This window comes from Mus caroli, chromosome 11, assembly GCF_900094665.2.
Source record: "Mus caroli chromosome 11, CAROLI_EIJ_v1.1, whole genome shotgun sequence".
Taxonomy (NCBI): Eukaryota; Metazoa; Chordata; class Mammalia; order Rodentia; family Muridae; genus Mus; species Mus caroli.
Genome location: NC_034580.1, coordinates 48,026,754 through 48,032,753, shown reverse-complemented (window position 1 = coordinate 48,032,753; position 6,000 = coordinate 48,026,754). Strand labels below are relative to the sequence as shown.

The 6,000-nt window shown below is 47.4% G+C and overlaps 1 protein-coding gene across 2 annotated transcripts in view; it reads right to left on the bottom strand.

Annotated features, from left to right (window-relative positions):
* Fstl4 (follistatin like 4) overlaps window positions 1–6,000 on the bottom strand; it is a 466,097-nt gene that overhangs the window by 79,242 nt on the left and 380,855 nt on the right. The gene's annotated exons all lie outside the window — the stretch shown is intronic.

Below are 6,000 nucleotides of genomic sequence, written 5' to 3'. Positions count from 1 at the left end.
GGAGAGAGAGGGGAGAGGGGGGAGAGAGGGGGGAGAGAGGAGAGAGAGATTGAGTGTCTTTTCAGGGTCTTTTGGAGATCTCCAAGGGGGCAGAACAGAAGTACTCTTCAAGGTCGTGTTCATCTGGGTCCTGCTTGAGGCTTGGCTTCAACCCCTTTGCCCTGTTGGATCTGTTCAGCCCCTCTCTCTGCCTTCGAGGTCTAGAAAATTCCACAAGGCATGCAGTGGGTCCTCTTTAATCTTTCTATGTTGCTGGCTGCAGGCCTGCCTGCATTTTGGATTTTTATGAATATTGGTTTGCTGAACACTGTGCTTGTGAAGCCTGCAGAGAGAGAAGGCTGGGATGGAGTGGAACCCAACACTACCTACCAACTTCAGGGTAGAAACCCTTTGTGCTCACAAGCCTGGCTCTTCCTGTGCGGTTTCCTCTGCAGGTCTTTAATTCAAGTCAGCCTTCTCTGGTACTTCCTAACTCAGGGAAAACCCTGTGAGCCTCCTCTGGCCCTTCCTGCGGGGCTCTGCCTCATTAGCTCCATAATCCAACACAACGATGGAGAAGAAGAGTCAAGCCACTCTGCGAGTGATTTAACAGAACGCTTTTATGACTATTGAAAATGAACACTGACCCCAGGTAAGAGGCGCTAAACAGGGTCTTTAAAGGCCCACCATCCATTTCCCTTGGATGGACTCTCCTCCGTAAATCACCGTGTTGTCAGTTTTACGATGCTGCTCTAGCTATTGAGGCTAGGGAACTGTGAAATGTCATATATATATGAAATAAAATTAAGTTGCAGGGAGCGTGCATTAGCATTTCAAAAGTCTTCTGTTGTATGGTGTTCCAGTCCTCTCTGTCAAGGGCCACCAGGATCCCATCCTCCCCGTAAAGAGACTGCACACGATGCATTAATGTTCGTTCCTGAGCTGGCCTGGTGGTGAAGGGCATAGTAATGATAATGGCAAAGTATATACTGGAATAACTTGATAGGACAATGAAATGGTCTCTTCCTCTGATAACAAAGCTGGGATCACCCTCTCCCGCTGGCCCAGGACAGCGACTTTCAGAGTTTTAACAAATGGTTTTTAGGCTATTTGTCCTGGAGACAAGAGAGCAATGAAATCTGCTGAAGTAAGAGGGTGTTTCAGGTGACAAGGTCAGGACAGGAACCATTGAGGTGTGGCCATTCCCACCCTAGCTTCTCCATCTGGTAGACTGCAAGCCCCTCCATGCTCACTGCCAATGCCCAGAACCAGTTAATTGCTGGGTACTGGGCTGATTATATTATGGTCTGAATTTTAGATGTTTCCCATAGGGCCACGTGTTCTCCAGCAGTTGGCCCTGTTGGGAGGTAGAAGAGCACAGGGGGTGGAGTCTAGCGGAAGAGAGTCAGATCATTGGGGGTATGCCCTTGAAGGGGATCCTGAGGCCCCCGCATCTTCTTTTCTTGCGTTGTTCTGCAGCCTCTGTGAGGTACACCAGTTTCTTCTGCTACTTGTTCCCATGGTAACACACAGTGCCTCAACAGGCCTAAAGTGAGGGAGCCAAGAGACCATGAGTTGAAACCTCTAATACTATGAGCCAAACTAAGCCCTTTTCCATGTAAATTAATTTCTCTCATCTCTATATTATATATTCACACATATAATATACACACATATACATACTAATATATAATATACATATATATTATAGCAGCAGAAAACTGACTAACACTAACACTGTAGGTATGACTTAACTCAATCTGAAGAGGGTGGGTTTCATATAATGGGCTGGGTCTTCGTGACAGGAAGCTTCTGGAAGCCACAATGCCCTTCCTCAGAGCTCAGACCCTTGGCCCTCTGAGGGGAGCTTCCCTGATCATTTAGAATTCCAATAAAGCTGCTTTATGCATGTGGCCAGTGGTGGGGCTGTGGTAGATGTACAATGGACGGAGACTGTGAAGGCTGATGCCCTGCCAACACCTGCTGACCTTCAGAACATTCTTGGTTTCCAGGGTAACTGTGGGAATGCAATTCCTTCCTTGGGCTCTGAGCTTGCCAGGTTGGGGGAGAAGAATCTAGTGGCCCTAGGAGGTACTTACAAGTCATAGTGGCCCCCGCCCACCTTCCCCCAACCCTTAGACAAAGGCAGCTTCATTTCTGTGACTTATCAGAAAGCTGGCCTCTTCTTCAGGAGCCTCAGACTTACTCAATCTCCTCTGTGTATTAAAGGCGCTTTCCAAGATCTATTCTCACTCAAGGAGAATTTTTACAGCTTTGTTTTAGGAAGCTCCAGACCCTTAGCCTGGGAAGGCATCCTGGTGGGGAGTCGTGGGGCATCACAGGGTGTAGAAGATAGCAGATCTGCCCTGAACTTCCTGCCAGGCACGCCTGGGGAAATATATTCAGCATCAAGTCTAGCCAATGAGAGTCTGCTCTGAATTGAATTTTAACCTTAATGAGGTACAAAGTCCCTTCTGTTCTCTGTAATGGAGACCTTGAGAGGTTTTATCAGAGAGCAAAACACAACTTCTCAGTGTTTTCATGTTTCCCTAATAACAGCCCGAATCATAACCTGAATTTTTATGCAACTAATTATGGCTATGAACGGGGCATGAAAGATTTATATGATCAGAAAAGAAACGACCTGTGTTTTCTCTGGGCAGGTGGAGGATGAGCTGTGTAAGGAAGGTAATTAATTTTCTAGGTCATACAGAAGGTACCTTCCTGGTGCTGGTTAGTGTGGTGGTCAATGGCAGAGGATGGGACACAGAAGACGCCTTTCTGGACACCGCCGTCCACAGCTGCTTTTCCCATATGACACTCACCTCCACTTTCCTAAGATCAACTTGGTAGATTAAACACTTGGGCTATGGGGCACAAGAGGCATCTTAAAAACAACCAGGAGGAGGAAAGGGGGCCTACCAAAAATTATAATTCCTGTGATCCTCTTTCTCTATTTTCCTCTCTTTCTCTATTTCTATTTATGTGTATATATGTGTCTATGTATGAGTATAGCCTGTGTATGGGTACCCGTGCACCTCAGAAGAAAGCATCAGACCTCCTAGGGTTGGAGTTACAAGCAATTGTGAACCACCTGTCTTGGGTGCTGGGAACCAAGCAAACTTGGGTTCTCTGGAACCCATGTGTGTGTGCGCGAGAGCGCGTGTGTGTTGTGTATGTATGTGTTCGTGCACATCAGTGGTTGTACAGGTGGGCGTGTCTCTCTGCAGTCTAGAGGTTCATGTGGCTGTGTTCCTTGATAGATCACCAGCTTATTGTCTGTGACAGGGCCTGGCTCTCACTGAAGCTGGAACTTATTGATTGAGTTATGCTGGTGGACCAGTGAGCTCTGGGGATGTGCCCATCACTGCCTTCCCCCGCCCTGGGGTTACAGATGTGGACCTCTGTGCCAGGCTCATTCATGGGTACTGGGGATCCAAACTCAGGGTCTCAGATTTGGACAGTAGGTACTTCAATGACTAGGTTTTATTCCTTTTCTTTTCTGAGTCAGATTCTTATCATATAGCCCACGTTGGCTGGGAATTTATTCTTTTGTAGCCAACCTCCGTGTTGGGATTGCAGGTGTGTGTAATTTGAATTTCTGCCCCTTCAAGTTTCAGTTAAACTAACAAGTGTTGACAATTAGCACCCTGGCTGAACACACAGACACACCCACCTTCACACACACTGATACACACGAACACATGTGACCAGAACCACAGGAATGAGTGTTTGACCAGAGGCCATGATTGACACCACTCCCAGTCGAAAGGACTTCAGCTCTTTTGCCTCTGGGAGATGCCGCTTGACTCTGAGTGGCAGTAAAGAGGATTTGATGGAGAGCCACACAGAGGGAGAGAGAAGCCTTGAGTGTATGGGGCTGCAGTGAGCGCTTAGCTACACAACTGTTTGCTGAGGCCCACAACTGATTAATGTACACAGACTCACTCATTTCCTCGGTGTTATGTTTAATCATTTAATTTTGCAAGAGTTTTCAGATCTTTTAATCATCCTAATATTCTTCTTATTGCAACATATTACTGAGCTGTTAGTTCAATTCAATTAAAAAGTGTCATCCGGAAGTAATTTATTCTATGGGTGCCGTTAAGTGGGTACCCCAGATAGGCCTGCAGGGTGGAGGAATAATAACTCTTGTGTTTTTATGAGTCTGTAAACCAGCATGCTGCGTTAGCACTGAAGGAGCTGCACTCCAAGTGGCAAATGTCTGCCCACGTCTGTGTGACAGCAGGTCTGGGATTGTGTCTCTGGATTTTGTAGCTCGATCCAGAAGAGAACAGAGAAACTCTGACCATCTGTTGTCACTTGTGCCTAGGTGCTCCTGGAAAGCCATGCTGCCTTTCCGTCCTACTGATATTTGTCACAGTACAGCCTTGACATCCCTCCTTTGAGGGCTTCTTGCCAGGATTCTCGGTCCCCACCTCCTTCTACTGCAGGGGTTGGCAGAGGAGGCCACCCAGAGCCACAGTTCAGGAGCAGAGGGGCCCACACCATGGTAGGATATAGTTTATCTATATTCTGGTCATGATTCTATCTGGTTGACTCTTTAAAATTTGATACAGGGCCCCATGTAGCCAGACTGACCTTGAATGGAGGAAGATGACCTTGAACTCCTGACCCTCTTTGCCTGTGGAGTTCTGGGATTACAGGCACCCACCACCGAGTGCCTGACTAGAGATTAAAGCCAGCCTTTGTGCATGTTAGGCAAGTAATCTACCAACTGAGTTATCCCCTCAACTTCAGCCTAGTTGACCTGCGAGGCATCTCCTCTGTCTTCTTCAGACATAGTACTGTCCCTGGAAATATATAACTCATGTCATATACTTATGTCTAATTTCCATTTCCCATCAGCTACATGAAACAGAAAAACAAAATCAGTGGTGCTCATTCCAATAATCTACTGTAACTTAATTGATCGAAATGTCGTCATTTTGACACGTCATCAGCATAAAATCTAATGAACCAAGTACACTTTACACTTACTGCATGCCTCAATTCAGCCTGGCTGCATTGCACACACAGCTACTGAGGATATGTGAGGTTTGGGATAACATTATCTCTAGAATCCAATTGCCACATTGCAGGTACCCACTGGGATCATAGGGTCTTGTGGCTGATGCAGCTGGGCTATCTTGCATGGGCCTGTGGGACCCTCTGATAGAGGGACCATCTTGGGCTCAGGGCCCTCTGTTACATTTGTCTGCAGAAGCTGGTTGTCCTGTCCTTGGAAGTCATCTCACAGAGGGTTAAAACAGTGGATGCTGGCCACATATGGCCTCTGGGGTTTATCATGCCCTAAGATTGCAGAAATCCAGAAGGCCCAGGAAGGAGTGGCAGACAGAAGGGTTGGCTCCAACAGTGCTGTCACAACATATCCTTGTCCACAGGCCTCGGCATAGCAAAGGAAAACTCGGGTTTTATGGTAAGGGAAAGGAGGATCCCAGCCCAGGGACTAAAAAAGGATGCTAGCTAGGCACAGGTCACACCCTCCTTTTATCCCTGGCCCAGGAAGGTCCCCTCTGAATCTCCACTAACCATGGAGACTAACCATGAGGCTGCTCATTGAGCCCAGGGAGGTCTCTAATCTACTGTGCCCCAAGAAGGAAGATGGACTCTCCCGGGACATCCAAGTCTTACACAGTGAGAGGATAGCACTCCATCCTTAGATGCCCAAGTGCTCACTTTTCTTTGGTAAGCCCCTGCCCATACCCAGCGGCCGTGGAGCTGATTGCAGACATCTGCTCAGGGCAGGTGGGGCTGCTACTTGACTCTGTTGACAGTGGCTGAGGGCAGTTTCCATTTCCTAGAATTTTGAGCACTTAATCCCTTGGGTCTGTGTCCTATCTGGGCCAGCATAGGAACCTTGGGAAGCCAGGGGCAAATAGAGTGACCTTGCAAAATCTTAATGCCACCCTTGCTCTTGGAGTATGCCTTGGTTATTAATATCCTCCTCTCAGAAAAAGGCCTATCTGTGCTGTTTTGTCAGAGAGCAGCAATAAAAGG